A 21607-nucleotide genomic window follows, 5' to 3' on the forward strand; every position below is an offset into this window, starting at 1 on the left:
TCCCCCATTACCAAGCTGGAGGCCCATATAGAGATGGTACGGTGGGGAGAATTAATGACTGGAGAACGTCCTTCCTACCCCAACCTTCTTCCAGGAAGCTTATGAAGTACTTTTCTCCCTTTGTCATGACTTTCTACAGAGGGATTTTCTTGGCCAGCCTCAGTCTCCAGTAGCATTGAGAAATGTCTACGCACCAAAGGATTTTCTTGTCATCCTTCAAAACCCAGGATTTCACTCCCAAAACCACTTTCTGGAACAAGAAATGAATCCTCTGTTGGGCTGAAATCTTCAGATAAGTATTCTGAAGATCCAGAATCTGAGCAAGAAATGTTTCTGTCTTAACTTGTAAGAGGTCAATCTGCCTAAAGGCTTCCCTCTATGTATCAAAAAATCTGATGGAGAAGCCTCCAGGAATAAGTAGGCCTGTCACATCTCTTTTCTTAAATCATTTTGCATTATCTTTCTTTCTTTCACTTTAACAGCTATGAATTAGGTGATTATACATTTTCCCAATTCAAGGCTTGATAGAATTAAATTTTAGGATAGAACTTTATCATTACGTGATTTGTTACAATTATATGAGTGAACTATTTCCACTTTATTGGACTCTTGAGGTTGTATAAGTATGGTATTATGATGTTATTAAATTTCCAACAATGCCACAAGTTATAATGGGCATTTTGCATGAGTAGTTGAGCAACAGAATGGATTTTAGACTTTATAGACCATTTCTGCTTCTTTATAATTTATAATTGTGAAAGTTGCTTGAACTTTACCTAAGTAGTTTTTTTTTTTATTTGTTTAATGAAATAAATGAAAAGACATGGAGCCTCTTGAAAAATGCTATAAGGGAAAAGCAATCCTTTATTAGTGAAATGACTTAAAAGAGGTCAATCTGTCTAGAGGTTTCCCTCTGTGTATCAAAAACCTGATGGAGAGGCCTTGTGCCACAAATAGGTCTGTCACATCCAGAAGTTTCTATTCCTTTATAAAAACTGAAACTGTAGGCCTCATTTCATTTTATACTTAATTAAATGATTACAGTGGGCAACCTATTTGCACGCTTCCCTCTCCACCTTCTTTGAGAACAAAGAGGACATGTATCCATTCTCTTGTTCTTCACTTTTATTTCTGTTTTCATTCTGTGTAAGACTTCTGGCTCCCACTTCTTTGGGCAATTTCAGTGTGTTGTTTTGAATTTTAAGGTAAACAGTGTGAGGTGATAACTTTACAAGTGTTATAGTCCTGTCAGGGGCTGCTAGGATAGTGCTCTTAACACACAGAGATGGACAAATGAGAGAGGGAAGAGCAAGAAGAAAGACCTTCTCATTTTAGTTCATTATAAGTAGCTCAAATTGAAGTTTCATACTGTGGTTTTGTGTCCAAAAAAAAAAAAAAAAAAAAAAAAGAAAGTAAATGTTTATGGCTACCACAGACTAGGTAGAGTATCCTTTGTCAACTATACAGACCACATAAGACTGAGGTTAAATTTCCTATGTCTACTCCTTAAACATGCATGTAACTTTTAGGAGGGAGGGATGAGATGGCATGGACTATCTATCTCTCACAAGAGAACATAGGGGACATGTGTTTCCAACCAGCAGAATGGAAATTGGAAACACTGTCTCAACCCAGCTCCTCAAGAAAATTATGGTTCCTTCTGAAGGGAGGAGAAATCAACAAAAGGATGAACAAACATGTGAACAGAGAGATGAATAGACCACAAAGAAAGGAATGGTGTGAACATAGGGGATGCTCAATCTTTGAGGAAAACGGAATGCAACAGCATATGTTATGAATAAAATGTTTGTGTACAGTGTTATATTTTTCTAAATCAAGTAGTATTCCTAGGAAATGTGGATACATTTGAAAATGCTTTGTATAAACTTAACACTGTTCATTCATAAAATTGAAATTAGAAAGAATTTGAGGGAAAATGAAAACAGAATATGATTGTTTACATCTAAAAGATAAGCAAAATATTAAGTTTGATACTCAGACATGTTTTATTAGAGTTGAATAATTATAATTACATAATTACTTATATTTTATATAATTATATAAATTTAATTAATTTGATATTACTTTTAAAGAAAGCTACTTTGATTTTAAAATCCAGGAAATCCAGAAAATTTTCCCAATCGGCATGTTGTGTTTGCTTTCTTAACTTTTAGTTGTTATATTACTGCTTTAAATAGATTATCCATTTCACATACAGCATATTTTTGGTTAGAATAATATTGTTTTTAGAAATTAACACAAAATTTAACTAAAACGGATGTAGCTTAATAGAGTTAGTGAGTTATTGGCCAAACAAAGGCTTAAGTGAGTACTGAATTAGTTTAAATTATTCAGAAGAATGCTTGAATTAATTTTAATGGAAAAAAAAGTATTTATTGAAACCATTGGGATAGCAAATCCATTGATGGATAACTATTAAGCAACAATTTTACTCAACTCGAGAGTATCTACAAATGGCTACTTTTCTCTACAAATGACTATTTCATTCCCATTTGTAGAGTCTGAATGAGTATGCCAAGGAGTTTGGCAAACACACTGGGGAAAGGGGCAATGAGAGAAGAACTGAAGTTTAGAGAAAAGAGAATAAAAAAAAAAAGAAAGATGCTTAAGTCACAGGGAAAGCTTGAATGAAAACAATATACTAGCTGGAGTTTGAGAAAGGAAACTCTTGCCTACAGTTCTGCAGTATTACATCATCACGACTGCTGAACATTGATCCTTTCAGGTTATGGGAATCGTGTGTGTTCCTGCTACAGAATCTAAACAGACGAACCAACGGGAGAAATAGGTTTAGTTGGCACTTATAGATAAGGTGGTGTTCTCTTGGACATTCTAAACTCTCATTCTTATCAACACCTTTTATAATTTGTGGTTTATATCCTTTTCACTCCAATGTATTTACTCATAGAGTTCTCTTTATCAGGAATGTATTTTCATTTCTGTGTGTCTGGTACCTATTTACAATTAGAGCTAATATCTTGTCACTAATAATTCAAATTATGTATAATTGTTCACATATACTTTATTCCTCAACTAAATGGTTAACTCTTTGTGACCCAGAAACTAATCTTAGACTAATTACTATCAACTTATTTCTAACATAGTTCTTTATGTAGATTTATAATTTGTAGCTGCAGTTTGAATAAATCATTACTCTCACCAAAAACATTATTAAGGCTTATGATGTAAAACATGCTAGCAGGCACTGATGAAAATGAAAAATATGCAAATATTTTAACAAAAACGTACTGAACACCTATTATCTGCCAACAGTGTATAAGACTCTGGGGATACAATTGTGAACCAAAATAAACAGGGTCTAATTTTTATTCTAAGAGATCAGAAAGATGTTAAATAATCATACTAGGTAATATGTAGTTAAAAATTGAGGTAAGAGCTCTGAAGAAAAGAAGCACAGTTGTTTCATATAGCTTTGAATTGTGTATTTTCTACCAGAGAAACCTGGTTTCATTCAAAACCAGGAGGTTTTTTTGTTTGCTTGTTTTTCCTACATACATTTTACACTACATACATTTCTCCAGAGATTATCTTTTCAATCACATGAGGGAACCATACTCTACTTCCTGTAACTCTAGATGGACCTGTGCTCTAAGTGAACCTAATAGACGACGTCCAATGTGCTTTTTGACTGTGACAGAGTGTTCTGGGCCCTCTTCTCTGTTTGACTTTTCTGTCGATGTTTTCTGTGGATGTCCACAGGGAATTCTCAGCTCCAGTGTCCTAGGTGAGCCTACATGGCAAGCCACATGCTACCGAGAGGGAAAACATCTAGCTTTTTCACTCTGAAGTGTTGGAAGATCACCAATTTGCCTTTTAGTCATCTCATCTATAAGGAACACAATTTTCAAGACTGAGCAAATGATTTCCCAAATGCTGTAGGCACCAGACTTTGTTGTAAAGGTTTAAGTTACAATAACAACAACAACAAAAGTCACCGTGGCTAATCATTTCCTTTAGAAGTCAACTAACACATGGGCATTCACATGGGCAGAACAAAGTATATTGGCCCAGAACTGACACTCTTCATAGTTCCCCAAATATCTTTCACTTTGCTTGGCTGACTCTGCAACTCCAGTAAAGTGCAGCCAGACTCTAGTAAAAGAAATCAAGTGAACACTTTGCTTCCTCTTACTTTTGCTGCCGTTTTCATTTCACCACCCAGCTTACAGATGAAATCTATTCCTCAGCAGGCAGTGCTTGCACAAATGAAAGATAAATGTTTCTTCTATATAGGACAGATCAGTGAGACTCATAAAATATTAATGATGAAAGCTTTGGGAATTCAGTATATCCCTGACCATAGGTTTTTCTTGACAGTGAAGCACAGTCACTTTTAACGAATTTTTTTTTTTCTGTAAGATTCCTATCAAGAATGATATGAAGGGAAAAGAATATATGATTTAAGATTCAGATGAGCATAGATTTTTTTTGAGAAAGGTAATTTTTCCGCCTTTCATTTTCCCTCATGTTTTGTGTTCCTTATCTGCCGTAAATTTCACTGAGTGATGTTGTGTGGTTGATTTGACTCTTGGAGCTGCTCCTGTGCCCATGAAGAAAACTGCTTGGGAATAGTACAGAAAGTACACATTTATTATTATTTAACATGCAGTATAGTAATAGCTGACATTTGTGTAACTGAAGCAATTTATTTATCCAAAAATTTAGGATGTGTTGAGTATGTATTCAAATATTTATCAGTAACAAGGAACTCTGAATTTTTTCAGAAAATCAACATACAGATATTTTTAATCTGATGACATCTTGTTGTCTTGAAAATCCTTCCATAACCATTACAAGTTTATAGGTGTTTTTAGGGTTACTATCTCCCTGTAGAATGCTTAGTTGATTAGCCTTACCTTGAGATTTTTTCCAATATATGCTTTCACTTTACACAGAAATGAAGTTTGCTATTATGACAGGCTGAATAATTACATTATATATTTAAAAATGTATATTTATATGTTATATATTTAAATATCTATGTTAAATATTTGAAGCTTGAATATTGGAAATGGTCAAAAATAATAAAATAATTCCACCAACTAATTTTTTTAATTCTTTGAAATTTCTGTGCTAACAAAATTATTTGTAACATGATTCAAAATATTTAATCACAATAAAGAACAGAAGTATATAAAATTAACTATTGTTCATAATAATGCCTCAGAAAGAAGAAAAATCACTCATATATATTATAATTTAAGCTACATCAATAGTGCCATCTAGTATGTTAAATATCAAATAGGATAAATTCTCATAGTAATAACATTATTTTTATATCAAAATAATATTTATAAAAAGAAAACATATGACTTAATACACTCAGAGAAATTATCTTTACTTAATTACCCTTTACTTAATTGAATATTTTGTTTCATGTATATCTCTTCTCAGGTACACCTCTGTGATATTTTTCCTTAGAATACATGAGCAATTATCAGCCAAATATAATCCTTATAAACCACTAATAAGCCCAGGTCTTGTGTTTTCAGTGTATGTTTCAGTTTCCATTTAGTGATCTGCATACAAGGTTAAATCATCAGATTCCATTTGTTAATCAGCCTTTCAGAAAATTCATCAGTTCTTACTGTAAAAAAAATCAGATCTGTTAAAATCTATCTTGAAATATAAGGTCAGATCACTAGTGAGTGGAAACAGTCAGAAGGCATAGATCATTACAAGACATTATAAGACATCCAGGTCTTGAAGGATGTTATACAATTTTCAAAACACATACAGTTCTTTCATGATTGCCTGATCATCTGATTACCACTTCTAGTGTCTGGACTCCTATCACCAATGTGTTCCATCCATAAATTTAAAAACATAAAGCCCATAGTCCAAATGCCTTGTTGTGGCCAAATACCAAAAGCTTGTTAAAACTTGACTTACTGTTACAGTGTTCTGCAGACCAAATTTCTTGGAATCTATAGTGAGGCCTCTTTTTTTTTAATTTTTGTTAATGTGTATTTATTTTTGAGAAAGAGAGAAAGCAAGAGCAGAGGAGGGACAGAAGGAGACACAGAATCCAAAACAGGCTCCAGGCTCTGAGCTGTCGGCACAGAGCCCCATTTAGGGCTGGAACTAACCATGAGATCATGACCTGAGCAGAAGTCAGACGCTTAACCAACTAAACCACACAGGCTCCCCTACAGTGAGACCTCTTTAAATGCCACCTCCTTTCTGCCTGACCCTAATGATTGAGTGGTAATACCTCCATATTGACAAATAAGTTTATTTGAAATAAGATGATCAGAATGACTACTACCATTTTAAAGATCAACCTGTGGGACGCCTGAATGTCACAGTCCATAGAGTGACCAACTCTTGATTTTGGCTCAGGTCATGATCTCATGACTATAAGATCTCCCTCTCTCTGTGCCCCTCCCCCGCTCGGGTAGGTGCACATACTCTCTCTCTCACAAAATGGAGAAATAAACTTTAAAAGATCAATCTAGAATTGCAACTATTCTTGCCATATGTGAGAGCTACAGTATTAAAAATGGAGGAAAACTACAGATATCCCAGTGAAGGTGAGTATGTAATTGACCACAGAACATCTAAACAGAGATGAAAAAAGAAAAACCCAAAGAACTAATGGAGATACCAGGCGAGGCAGAGGAATTTGTGCTTTAAGAGCATATGAATTTTCAAACTCCAGAAGATAACATTATTGTCTCCTTGGAAGTAACTACATAGCCCGGAGAAGCACTGAATTTTTAAAATATATATATAAATAGTACTTTTAAGTGTAGTCAAGAAAAGTAATGCAAAATAACAACATATTTGTTACTCAAAATATCTTTGCTCAAAGAATGCCCACATGACTTTTAAAGACATTATCTTTAGGGGCGCCTGGGTGGCGCAGTCGGTTGAGCGTCAGACTTCAGCCAGGTCACGATCTCGTGGTCCGGGAGTTCGAGCCCCACGTCAGGCTCTGGGCTGATGGCTCAGAGCCTGGAGCCTGTTTCTGATTCTGTGTCTCCCTCTCTCTCTGCCCCTCCCCCGTTCATAAAAAAAAAAAAACTGTCCCAAAAAAAAAAAAAAGTTGAAAAAAAAAATTTTTAAAATAAATAAATAAATAAAGACATTATCTTTAGAGACTTCTCTTCATGTTCTCATTTTCTTATAGCTGCACAGTTTTCTCCTGAATAACCTTGTTACATGGTATGGCGAACTGCAGTAGCAAACTGTGTTCCAGGCAATGAATTTCTAATGTTATAGCAAAAACATTCTCTTGAATATTGTAAGCCTTTATACATGATGGAAAAATCAGTAATGTAGACATTCGTAACAAAGTACCCTGTGCACTTTTTAGGTGAAGTGAAGCTAGGTAATATGGACTGAAGTTATTTTCAAAAGGCAAACAATCCTGTGCTTAAATGAAATATTATAAAATATATCTAATTTATTTACTACCCTGAAAAAAGCAATTGTAATGTTAAAAGATATATATATATCTTTATATTGTATAATATATATTTCAAGCATTTAACTACTTTTAAATAATTTTACTTAATGTAAAGGGATATGCTATGATATACAAAAAAGTTAAAATGTGTATATATTCTGTCAATTTAGAAAATATTAATAAATATGAACATAATGCAACTGCATGGGAAATAACAAATTATCTAGAATATTTTTATTTTACTTTTATTAATAATAAACCAGAGAAATATATTAGTAATACTGGACTTTCTTTTTTCTAGTGTATCAACATTTTCTGTACAGGACAGATTATGACAGCTTCTTTCTTAAGGTGAGATTGGTTATCTGTCACTCACAGTAAAATTCTGAGGAGCTACAATTTTTTGTATATTATCAAAGCTACTTCATAAAGTCAAACTCATGCCTAAATTGGAGCTATTTGCTCATTAATTTTATGTAAGCAGATTTTATTCTTTCAATACTACTACTTTCACAGTAAAAACTCTAGAGGATGTTTATTGGAAATTTACGAGTTTATCAAAGCATGTATTTTGATATTTTGAATTAAATTTGGAAACATATTGACACTAGAAGAAAAAACTAGAAGAAAAACTTTGTTCTAGAAGGTCATAGAACAAAATTACAGTATACAACTAACACAATTAAGGTACCTTCCAGGGTGTATTAATATCTTTAATTCCTTCCTAAAATACAAGTATCTTAGAATATCTTAATTCTCATGAGGCATCCAGATTTTTGTGTTAATGTTATATGTATTTTTGCTCTATTATTCCCAAAGTTGAAATTATTATTATAGTTTTGTAAATTAATATTATGGAGGATTTACTCACATATTTCTCACTTTCTTTTCGCTCCATTCCTTCTTATTAAAACTTCCACTTTATCTCCCTTTGTGAAATATGTTCTTTCAATTTTCTCTTAGTGAACATTATTCACTTTTGTTTTTTTTTTTTTTTGTCTGAAAGTACCTGTATTTTGCTCTCATTATAGTAAATTAATATCCCTGGAATGTGAGTCTAGATTGTCAATAATTTTTCTGACACCATTTAAGGTTTTATTCCACTGTTTTCTGGAGTCTATTTATTATTGGAAAGTCAACTCTCTGCCTAATTGCTATACCTGTGTCTGTAATTTGCTATTTTTCTCTGGCTGCTTTTAAAATCTCTTGATCTTTGGTGTTCTGAAGCTAGTTATGATGAATCTAGGTACAGTTTTTATATATCACACTTCAGATTTATTAGCCCTACAGTATCCGAGCAGAGATGTTTTTTCAGCAATTCTGGAATTACTCAGTCATTATCTCTTTTAATGTGGCCGCTTCCATTTTTCTCTATTCTTTATGTCTCTTAATTTTTTTCCAAATCATTTCATAGTTTTTTTTTATTTTTAAGTTTATTTATTTTGAGAGAAAGAAAGAAAGAAAGAAAAGAAAGAAAAAAAGAAAGATAGGGCAGGGAAGGGCATAAAGACAAGGAGAGAGAGAGAATCCCAAGCAGGCTTCGTGCTCTAAGTGCAAAGCCAGACATGGGATGGGGCTCAAACTTAAACGATGAGATCATGACTGACCTGAAATCTGAAATCTGGAGCTGGATGCTTGACCGACTAGCCACCAAGGTGCCCCCATCACATAAATTTCTTAATGCCACGTTCTTTGAATCTATAACCAATTCACTGTGTTAATCTACATTTGTGACTTGTAATTAATCTCATTTTATTCTTTTTTTATACCCTTGTGTTAACAAATTCCATTAGAGGGTTTTACAGATTTAATAGTCTCTTCTTTCTTTTTCTTATGTTCAAGCCAAACCCCTAATCTGTGGTTTTGATTGTACTCTCTGTTGTTCCTGGTTGTTTTCACTTACAAAATCCTATTTTGTTTGTGTGTTTTTGTTTTTGAATACAATCTCAGATATGCGGAATATTATTGATGGGAATTCTTTAAGGCTAGATTTGGAGTTCTATTCTTAAAGTACAGTACTTGCTTTTACCAGTCCCCGACAGGGGCAAGGAGGCAGCTAAATGCTCTGTTTTAAGTTTTTAACCCAACAAACAGCATGGGTTCATACTTCCGATCTGTGATGAGGACTAACTTGTTAATTCTTTGTTTTTTCTCTCCAGCCAGCACTTAGGACAAGATATCATTTCAGAATTATTTTCCCCATGAGGTTTATTTCTCATTTTATCTGGAGAAGGGACTTCTATTATGCTTTTCACTCTGTTCCTCATGAAACAGTCAAAAGAGTAGCTCAAGCTTTCTAAGAATTGCTAGAAGTTCTCACCTAGAAAGCTGGCTTTGGAGATTACTTACCTCTCAGGGTTTCTGCTTTTACTTTTATATTAGTCTTTACAGATTTCCTTTTTATTCATATCAGATCAAGGATTCTTAAAAATACATATACAGATGTGTTTGTACATAATTTTATTTTAATTGTATTTATCTTTTCATCACAAGTTTACTCTGGCTGTAAGATTCAATATACTGGCTTGAAGCAGAAAATCAAGTGTTGTGGGTCTATAAAGATGCTAATACTTAATTCTTTACACTTGGTAGAGTGTAAATGGTAATATTTAGCAGAAAAATCTGTTAAAACTTTAATTCAAACTAATTTCCTTCCTAGTCTTTGACCTTTCCCTTCCATCATTCTGATATGCTTCTGTTACTTCTTTCTCTTTCCTGAAGCAAGGACTTTATCACATTAATCTTGCTAAATTATTAAGCCCTGTCAAGAGAAAGAGAGTACAGTTTTTGTTTGAATCTGCCTTTGAAGAAAATAAAAGAAGCATAATTTGTGTTCCTCTTCTAATCTCTTAGACTCTTCAAATGCACGATATTAATTTTATAGCCTTTGAGATTCTTGTAATTATCATTAATGCTTACTGTTTAACCAAGTGGGCAATTCATAAAATACACATTCAGGCTCTCTAATGAAGTTACCCATATGGTAGCTGGAAAAGGGAGCTAAAAATGGCAATGCACATACACAAGTGTTTTCTTTTCTTTATTCATGTGAAAGATGTATATATAAAGTCACTGTTGGTGGCACTTTCTGGTGTAAACATTTCAAAAATTTCTGTTTACTACCCTTGGAGGCTGGCACTTTCACACTGGTTTAAATCAGCCAGATTTACTTGTAGAAAATAACATTATGTTTATGTGTTATGTGTTTTTTTTCAATAAAATCCTTTTTATTTCACCTTAAACTGTACCACATGTTATTTTCTTGTCTGTATTTTCAAAAAAGATGTGAAAATGTCACTGCAAAAAAAATTATATTTATAACAGGCTGTCCTTTGAGGGAAGAAGGAGGAGATTTTCAAACTAAATTCTAATCCATCAGTACTGAGTTCATTTTCATAAGCTATTTTATTTTCTCAATTTTTATTTTTACAATGGTATGTAGGAACAATTAGAATCAGCAGTAATTTGTGTCTTCCCAAATATTTGTAGTGCATATGGTTCCTTTTTCCTTTTTTTTTTTTTTTTTTAATTTTTTTTTTAAAGTTTTTTTTTTTTTTGGAACAGAGGGAGACAGAGCATGAACAGGGGAGGGTCAGAGAGAGAGGGAGACACAGAATCGGAAACAGGCTCCAGGCTCTGAGCCATCAGCCCAGAGCCTGACGCGGGGCTCGAACTCACGGACCGCGAGATCATGACCTGGCTGAAGTCGGACGCTTAACCGACTGTGCCACCCAGGCGCCCCTTTTTTTTTTTTTTTAATTTTTTTTCCTTTTTCCTTTTTTAAAATGTTTATTTATTTGAGAGAGAAGGGTAGGGGCAGAGAGCAAGAGCGAGAGCGAGAGTGAAAGAGAGAGAGAGAGAGAAACCCAAGAAGATCTGGGCTGTCCGTGCAGAGCTGACACAGGGCTCCATCTCACGAACAGTGAGATCATGACCTGAAGCAAAATCAAGAGTGTGATGCTTAACCGGCTGAGCCATCCAAGTGTTCCCATTTTTCCTTTTAATTAAATCGAGAGGTAGAGCCCTTTTAGAACACTTTCTGTTTATTGCCACTGCTCCACTTCCTATGGCTCAGCCAAAGAGTTAATAACAACGTATGAAGCAGGAGAAGGTATGCTATACAAATACAGTGGGATTAGCCAGTCTCCAGTGAGATATTTTAGTGCACGGTCATGCGTTGCAGTATGAACTATCAGCCTACAGAAAAAGTTAGCCCTTCATAATTCTTTCATCACAGTAGATATGTGATCCCACATTACTGTCTGTTCTTTCCAATAAATATGGACTCCTCAGGAACTGGTCAGTCATCTTGTTACATTTGATTTTATTTCTTCATGTAATGTTAGAGTAGTGAAACATTCTCAGTTCAAAATGTCTTAATTTTGATCTTAATATGATAAAATTTATGAGCAATTTCCCCTTTCCAAGGGCAGCATTATCACAACACCATCGAGAGTCTTCAACCTTCAACCTGAAACCAAAATGAGAAAACCTTTATGAACAGTCTCTTAGTTAAAATTCTCAGCTTCTATGTTTCCACATTCCATAGAAATTACTGCTTTGCATAAAATCAGGAAGTAAATATTTCCTTATAGATTAAATACCTCAATATTGACCAATATTTTTGCATGTGTATTGGAAAAGGAGGAAGCCCATTTTGTAAGTATAAAATAATCAGGCTGAGAATGATTCTGTTACTGACAATAATGAAAGTGTGTCCATGGTCTATGGATTTCAAGGCTTTATAAATACGCAATATACTAGAGGAATTATGTCATGAGGGACAAAGAACAGTGACTTACTTGAAGAACAACTTCTATTCTCATAATGGAGAAATGCCACAGAAACAAACAAAAAAAAAAAAACCTTTTCTGAGTGGTCTCTGCACCTCAAGCAAAACTAGGGCAGGCCTGTTCTGTGGTAGTAAGGGTTCTAGGAGGGAGAGTTGGAGCATGAAGGGCCTACTGAGTTCTAAGCTTAAAATTGCACACTATTAATTCTAGAGCATTCTTTTAGCCAAAATATATTAAAAATTCAGCTGGCATTCATGTGTGGGAAAGAGACTACACCTCTTGATGGGAGACGTTGCAAAGTCATGCTGAAGAGGGAACACGTACAAGGAAGGGTAAAGAATTTGTGACATTTTGTCAGCCAATCAACCTAGATTCACAAAAAACATAAGGTAAAAGTAATTCATTGCCTCACTTTCAATTAATTTAACTTTGTTCTACATACTCCAGAAATCTGGAAGACATATTTAGAAATAATAGCGCTGCCCTCTAAAATTCATTAGTAACATTGGCTTTACCCTGTAAATGCTTAGGTGTAACCAGTGTCTTAGATATAACAGACCTAAGAGATAGGTTCATACTAAATAAAATACCTAAGACATTGAAATTACGGACAATTTTGCTCATTTCTTAATTTATAATAAGAAGTATAAGTATTATTCAAGATACACACACACACACACACACACACGCATAATCAGCAAAATCTCTCACTATAGCCAAGTAATACTAAGCATACCACAGATATGCCATCAAAATTCACTTTCACAGAGACCAGAAATAGCCAAAATGCATCACTTGAACACATTTCTTCCTTATAGGCAGACAAATATAGAAATCAGAATGGTAGAGGTGCCTGGGTGACTCAGTCTGCTGAGCATCCAACTTCAGCTCAGGTCATGATCTCACCGGTTCATGGGTTCAATCCCCACATCAGGTTTTGTGCTGACAGCATAGAGCCTCCTTTGGATTCTCTGGTTCCCTCTCTGTCTGCCCACCCCCTTCCCCTGAGAACTCTCAAAAATAAACTGTAAAAATTAATTTAAAAAAAAGAAATCTGAATGCTTTTCTCTGATTATCAAAATACTCAATAGAAGATTGGCTGAGTAAAGATCTAATGACACTAAGCCAGGAAAGGCACATCTGATATTTTTATTTCTCTTTTCTAACAGGATGGAAAATGCTAAAGTGTGTATGCTGCATCTCTCTCTATCTCAGAGATGACCATACTATTAAGGATAAAAATACCAAAATTTTTTTTCAGCTTGAGCTCCCTTTCTGAATCAGCTGTTGCATACTCATATATCTAGAATCATATAGGTAATATAAATGAGTGATGCAGTTCGATATTAAAATATTAAGAAATTGGAAAAATAAAATAAATAAAATGAAATATTAAGAAATCAGGGATACAGGAGATTGCAGGAAACTGGAGAGAACCTTTCCTGTCTAAATGGAATTAGCAATTATTCAGGTCTAGTGGATTGTTGCCATGTGATAATGAAAGCCCATTATTACTACTCTAATTTAAAAATAAATCTAGATATTTATCTCTCTCTCTATATATATATGTATATATTTTTTTACTTATTGCATGGACCAAGCCAATCCTGTTAGAACCTAGATTCTTCCTTCAATGGCTATTGTTGTAAACCTACATTAACTGACTATTGCAGATGTCGCCATGAAATTCCTGGGTTGTGGGCTTGTTTCTATTGATAAGTTGCTTTGTTATTGATGTTCATACATATTGATATTAATATATGAATATTGATATTCATACATATTTATAATCTAGTCTTGCTCTCTCTTTAAAAATTTATGCAGTATTTTGCTCTCATGCATTAAAGTGTAGGAACATCTTAAGCAGATTTAACTCAAAATAAATAAACCTGTAAAAAGTCAGCAAAAAACAGAGAGAGAGAGAAATAGGAGAGAAACAGAAATAACTTTTAACATACATTTGCATGCTGGCAGTTTTGCTCACCATTTCATTTGGTCTACCCCACTGTGAACCTGAAAATGAAATGGGAGATTTAAGTCACTATTCCCTCAGTTATTTTTAGCTCCTTCATATGAACATCTTATTCACCAAAGGGAGGGTGATTCTAGAGTATAAAATGTATGTTATTTCATGACTGAGGCCTAAACCCCAAAGGATTACTTTTGGTACTCAATAGAAAAAGCACAATTGTTTATAACATGGGGAAAACCACTGATTACGGTGAAACCTATTTTAGACAGGGTATCAATCTTAAGTGTATCATGAAAGTCCTACTTCTCCCATATTTGATTATCCATGTTTTATGCCTTAGTTGGTGACTTTGAATTTAATGGCTAACATGAAACACCATGATTTTAGACTCTAAGGTCATTCGAACCCTTTCAAATTGTATAACATTGACAATCGGGAAACCTCAGTCTAGTCTCGGTCCTATCAGTAACAAGTTAAATCAATCACTTGGGGACGCCTGGGTAGCTCAGTCAGTTAAGCGTTCAACTCTTGGTTTCTGCTCCAGGTCGTAATCTCAGGATTTCACGAGTTTGAGCCCCGCATGGGACTCTGTGCTGAAAGGGTCAAGACTGCTTGGGATTCTCTGTCTACCTCTCTCTTCCCATACCTGACTCATGCTGTCTCTGTCTCTCTCAAAATAAATAAACTTAAAAAAATAAATCAGTCACTTGGACTCTCTAGTATTGATTTTTTTTTCTTCTGCATAAAGTTATGGTTGGGCTAATAATCTTCACACTTCTTCATAGCTTGAATATTCTCATTCAATAAAGTATGCTTTGAACCCTAGTAAATGACAAATGTTTTTTTTTTCCAGATTATAATGTAATTAGTATTCTATTTGAAAACAATGCATAAATATGTATTACACCTAATCAATTTTTGGTTTTACCTCTTCAACCTTATTTTGAAAATAAGCAACCCAAAACTTTGTTCATCGTAGATTTCTCAGCAAGTGTTTCTTGGTCATCGATACCAGAAAACTTTTCCATTTAATGAGCTTTATCTGTGTAGGACCACCTGTACAGATAGTAATACTTACAAGTATTAAGACATGTTATAAACCTCAGCTCATAAATACGTAGCCAATGAAGATCTGTGCCATAGACTGACATCCTTTTTATTCCACAATCAAACAGATTTCAACTTCAGTATCTATCTACAGACACAATGTCTTAGACCATTCTGGCTGCTATAACAAAATGCCACAGATGGGAAAGTTGATAAATAACAGACATGTATTTCTTGCAGTTCTGGAGGCTAGAAGTCCACGATCACAGTGCCAGCATGGGCAAGTGAGGATCCTTTTCAGGGTTGCAAACTTCAAGTCATATCCTTACATGGTGGAAGGAACAAGTTAGCTCTCTGGGGCCTCTTTTATAAGGGCTCTTAATCCCATTCATGAGAGCTCCACTTTTCTTACCTAATCACCTTCCAAAAGCCCTACCTCTTAATGCCATCAATTTGGGCATTAGATTTTCAATATATGAATCTGGAGTAGACACATCATTCAGACCACAACACACAAATATGATACAAATGGGTCACACAAAATTTTTTCTTTTCATTACTTAGCACTGGATTTCAAAATGTACAAACGTAAATATCAATTTTTATTCTATAACTTAATAGTTGAGTGAATGTGGGCAAGTTGTTTAAGTATCTGAGCCTCCTTTGTCTTTTCTGTAAAGTAGCACATGACTTAAAGCTATTGTCATCTCTTTCTTTTTTCTCTTTGCAAGTTGTGGTCATGAAAGATGATATTTCCAACATAGGAAGACATATACTCAGATTTCCAGAGTGCTCTTTTTATAGGGTTAGAGGCACAACAAATGTCTGTCCAAGTCAATTGCTACTTGTAATTAAGAAATGTGGTTACTATTGTTGGATGATTGTTTCTAAACTGTTCATCCAAATACAATTATACGCAATTAAAATTAACCCGTAGACATGTTCTATGTCATAATCATTAGGCATTCACAGTTCTTTTTAATGTTAATGAGACACTCATTCAGCAATGAATAAAAGGAAAACTCTAAGCCAGGATTGAATTTCAATACAGCTGTTTTTTAAGGTTCCATATTACCTGTAAATAAAGTGTTATCACTAATATCATGAACAATAGTTTTAAATTAGATAAGTGGTTCCCTCCTCCCTGAAGAAAATGATTCCAAAGAAACAATAAATTAATTAATAATCTTCAAGAAATATTCAGCAAGTTCTGACTTCCTCTTTTTATGGGACCCAGCCTCCTGACATTTTGTAAAGCAGGAAATTGTGATTGTCACAAGTCGCAGAAAAGAAATTGTGTGCTCACACAGTACAAGATTGATGGTTTTACCAGTCCAGATCTCTCCCCAAGTAGTTGAATAGCAGTTTGTATGTTCCTAGACTATTTACAAAGCAAACCAAAATCATATTGTAACAGCAACATTTCCGTCTAATTCTCATTTGTGATGGCAGAGTCAGCCCCACACTTTGAATTGGCTATGCCCCGTTTGTAGTACTCCTTTCTTTCCCGAGACTCACACTACTTTTTGATTCTGTCTTTTTTGACCTGACATTGACATTTACATTTGCCTTAAACTATGACAAGTCTTGATAGAGCTGGAGACCTTTTCTAATCTATTGAGTCATTCTATTTAATTCAATGTTTGACTCCAAGGCTGGACAAATAAAAATATGTGGTGTTATTGATGTAAAAGGCGTACAGAGCTTATGTAAGCACAGAATCAACTCTTTATTACTAGCAGTGAAGAATAATAAAAATAATCCATAAAAATTACATTTGGCTAAAGAAAGTATAGAGTACTTTTATTACATATGATTCTATCTTAGAATCATCAATAAATTCAGCATTTACTTATTTAGAGTCTACTTGGTCCCTGGCACCTGCTACCTGGCACACAGTTAGATTTGTACATTTAAAAGTACACAATTTCCGTAAGTTTTGAAATAGATATGGGAATTAATGTGAGCAGTCTATTCAACTGATGATGTCAGGAGAAGGCATTGATCTGATATACTTTTTCTGAGTGTGTACCAAGTTCTAATTGCTTTGTTATCTCATTTAATCAAAGAAATAACCCTTGAAATCAAGTGTTAATGTGCTAACTTTACAGCAAAGACCTTGAGGATTAAGACCTTGCCTGAAATTACAGTCATAAGTAGACAGTCCAGAATGAAAATTCAGATGTATCTGGCTTCCAAATTCTCTCTTTCAACTAGATGCAGGAGGAGATTTGGAATTGAGTTTGAAAGATGAATAGAAGTTAATTAAGCAGGCAGGGAGAAAGTAATTGCGGGCACAGTCCACAATAGTAACAAAGGCACACGTGATAAAGTGAGTGGCATAATTTGGGAAGCAAGTATGCTCTTCAGCTATGATATTGGTTCTTGGAATGGAACCCTGAAAAATAGAGTAGAAATGTAGGCTGTAGCCAAGTTGTAATACACCCAACATGGAATGACAAGAAGTTATAAGTCATTGAAAGGTTTCAAGTGGGTAAATAGAATTGTAATAAATCTTTAGAAAAATAATGCTAATAACAGTATGGAAGATGAACTGTAGGAATGAGTGGTTGTGGCATGGCAATTAAGTAAAACACTGTAGCTACAAACAAGGGCTCCTAAGACCGATCAATTCTTTGTGCCAATCTATTCTAGAGTAAGTTTAAAAATAAAATACATAAATTTACAAAGGACATATCTCTGTGCCTGGCGAATAATGATCCTCCAAAAATATTAATTGTTGTTATGTTATTTTGGAAATAGATATTCATTTAACAAACATTTGTTGAAGTCTTACTATGTGCCAGGAACTCTTCTAGGAGCAAGGGATACTGCAGTGAACAAAACAGATCAAGTTCTTACTGTGCAGGGCTTATCTTCTCTAGAGGGAGGAAGTGAGTCAGAAAAAAAAAGAAAAAAGAAAAAAACAGGAAAATGTCAGAGACATTTCTGAGATGGAATTGACTGAACTTGATTACATACTGCATGTGGGATGGTGTGCGTCATCAGTGAGGACAACAGAGGAAGAGTCAGGAAAGATGCTGAGATTTTTACCTCAGGCAACAGTGCAGAGGCATTGTCTTGTCATTAGACAAAATAAGAAAATAGATCCAAGAACACGTGTGGGCAGAGTGAATTTGATTTAGAACATGCCAAATTACAGATGTCTGTACAACCAGGCAGAGATGGGCTCTGGAAATTGGTTTCTGTAGATGCTATACTGTAGTGGAGCGAAACAATTTTGTCTTGGTGATACATCTGTCTCTCTATCCCCCAGCAGAACGCTGGTGTATACTAAACATGGGCTTAACAATTTTGCTGTGGAGGGGCGCCTGGGTGGCTCAGTCAGTTGAGCGACTGACTTTGGCTCAGGTCATGATCTTCCGGTTTGTGAGTTCGAGCCCTGCGTCGGTCTCTGTGCTGACAGATCAGAGCCCGGAGCCTGCTTCTGATTCTGTATCTCCCTCTCTCTCTGCCCCTCCCACACTTGTGCTCTGTCTCTCGTCTCAGAAATAAATAAACAAAAAAAAAAAAAAATTAAAAAAGAAACAATTTTGCTGTTGAAAATAATAAATGTACATTTTGAAGAAAAGACTCTCTGTAACTCCATGACTAACTGCAGTGAAGATTGTGATAAGAAGTTCCCTTCTGCTTTCCATCTTTGCTGATATTTGACTAAATCACCTCTCAGAGAGATGCAAGAGGCAAACCTTGACTGGTTGTCTAACTTGTTGAGGTTACAGTTTCCCTTGGGTAAGAGCAGTATTGTTCTTCTTTTCTAACCATAGCTTTGCTAAGCAGAAATACTATTAAGCAGAGTGTAAGTTCATATTTCATCAGAATTTAAGATTCTCCATTAAAAGGCTCTAAGCTTCTTGGTGGGAAATATTATATTCAGATTTGCATCCTCATGCTTTATCCAGGTACATAGTAGGCACAAAATATGTGGCAAATTAATAAATGAAGAATTTAAAAAAACAAACAAATGTTATATAACACAAGGAAATGGATACCCCAAAACCAAATTGTTGTAATTCTTCACATAACACTATCTGAATAAAAATACTCAACTGATTTTGAAGATTTCTTCTAAAAATGTAATTCTGCTACTAAAATTTGACTGTACTGAAAATAAGTAAGTATATCATATGAAGAGATTACTTTTTGGATATAACAATGAACATTTTCTTTTTTTTTTTTTAATATTTTAATGTTTATTTTTGAGAAGAGACAGAGTGCAAGCGGGGTGGTGTCAGAGAATCCAAAGCAGGCTCCAGGCTCTGAGCTGTCAGCACAGAGTCCGATGTGGGGCTTAAACTCACGAACTGTGAGATCACGACCTGAGCCAAAGACAGACATTTAACTGACTGAGCCACCCAGGTGCCCCCAACAATGAACATTTTCATATTAAATCACAAAAAAAACCCAATGATTTTAAAGTAATTATACCATACAATAGAGACTGCTTCATAGAAAGACCTATTAATGCAGAACAAAAGCTTTGGATTACTCAGACTGGTTTTACAATGTTTTTAAAATTCTCAGAAAATGAAAAATATCCAATTTGCACTGGAACTTTGATTTTTATCCCATTGATCCATCTCCCTGTGTATTTACAAACTTCATATTCAAACATCTACTTATTCCAATAAAAATAGAGATAATCTTCAATAACTAATAGACATTATTTCCTTTATTTTCCCATTCCTGCTCCTTTGGTTTCAAAAGGCATACCCTCAAGTAAAATGGTTGCTCCATTACCAACCCATTGTCAATATTCCACTTAGAGTAATTTCCCCATGTCTCTGGATTTAGAGACTAATTTATTAAGCCTATTTTCTCATTTTAAGTCATTTTTCCTTTTCCAAATTAATCTCCAATCTCAAAAATGTACAAGATAAAATTTTTGTGATATGCTATTCTATGTTGAAATAACCAGGAAACTCCATTCATCCTAAATTCAAAGAAGGAGGAATATATTGTGATTAAGATCCTGGGTTCTCAGGGGCACCCTGGGTGGCTCAGTCAGCTAAGTGTCTGACTCTTGATTTTGGCTCAGGTCAGGATCTCTTCCTGTCCTGAGATTGAGCCCTGTGTCAGGCTCTGCGCTGACAACATGGAGCCTGCTTGGGATTCTCTCTCTCCTTCTCTCTCTACCCTTCCCCTATTGTTTCTCTCTCTCTGTCTCTCAAAAACAAATAACTAAACATTTAAAAAAAAAAAAAAAAAGACCCTGGGTTCTGAAATCAGCTGCCTTTGAGTTCCCTATCTGCATCACTTCCAGATTGTATATCTTTAAGACGGTTATTTAACCTCAATAAACTTGTTTCCACATGTATAAAATGACAAAGATATTAATGGTGCCTATCTCACAAGTTTTCTGTGACAATTAGATGAATTATAGCACATAAAATTCTTAACACAGAGCCAGCACTACTAAAAGCTCAATATGCTGGTTATATGTAAATTTGGAGATTGTCTGCTTTTTATGTTTGTACCATTGTCCTTTAAAAAACATCAGGTATTTTACTACTTCTTGTCTTTAATTAGTTCAGTCTTTTAAAGTGCCAATCAGATGACTATTACCATGTTTAATGCTGCAGACAATAATTAGAAAATTGAAAACACACTGCTTGGTATTCCAGTCTGAATGATCAAAATTACACTGGTAAAAGTTTGCAATAATTACATGTAGAGTTAATATATAGATAAATTAGGGTGTGTAATGAGAGATCTTGGGTCATATCTTAGCTATAATATGACATTTTTTCCCTCTTATTTCCTTCACTAAAGCTTTTTGTTTTAATGTAATAATCCTCCTCCCAATCCCTAGAATCTCCCCTCAGGATCAAACTCCTACCCACACTTTTGCATACAACATAGCAATCAAATTAGTAAAATACTGTGTTATAATTAGAAACACTTTCTTTGAAGTTCCACTAAAGGTTTCTTAGATTTTAATTGAAGAGATGCTTTTATCTGTGTTCTCGAATGATAAATTCATCAATTAAAAATCCACTCAAAAATGTTGGGGAACATCTCTGAGGTATATATTTTCCTAAGTAAATACTTTGCCTCCAATGAGCCCATAGTTTATTAGGGGGAAACCAGGCAATGCTTCAAAAAGAAGCATAGGGGTGCCTGGGTATCTCAGTTGGTTAAGTGTCCTACTTCAGCTCAGATCATGTTCTCATGGTTTGTGAGTTCAAGCCCCATGTCGGGCTCGGTACTGACAGCTCACAGCCTGGAGCCTGCTTCAGATTCTGTGTCTCCCTCTATCACTCCCCATCTCCCCCACACACTCTGTCTCTGTCTCTCTCTCTCTCTCTCAAAAATAAATAT

The 21607-nt window shown here is 34.7% G+C and overlaps 1 protein-coding gene across 7 annotated transcripts in view; it reads left to right on the forward strand.

Moving 5' to 3' along the window:
- MGAT4C (MGAT4 family member C) overlaps positions 1 to 21607 on the forward strand; it is a 738623-nt gene that overhangs the window by 680884 nt on the left and 36132 nt on the right. For 4 of the 7 annotated variants that reach the window (XM_040491288.1, XM_040491290.1, XM_040491284.1 and 1 more), the window contains exon 2: positions 7755 to 7804. The exons of the other annotated variants lie outside the window; for them this stretch is intronic. The gene's annotated coding sequence lies outside the window, so the exon portion shown is untranslated. The remainder of the gene's footprint in view (positions 1 to 7754; positions 7805 to 21607) is intronic. 7 annotated transcript variants of the gene reach the window in all.

The sequence above is a fragment of the Herpailurus yagouaroundi genome, unplaced genomic scaffold (assembly GCF_014898765.1).
Source record: "Herpailurus yagouaroundi ecotype Mexico unplaced genomic scaffold, PumYag 182, whole genome shotgun sequence".
NCBI classification, from domain to species: Eukaryota; Metazoa; Chordata; class Mammalia; order Carnivora; family Felidae; genus Herpailurus; species Herpailurus yagouaroundi.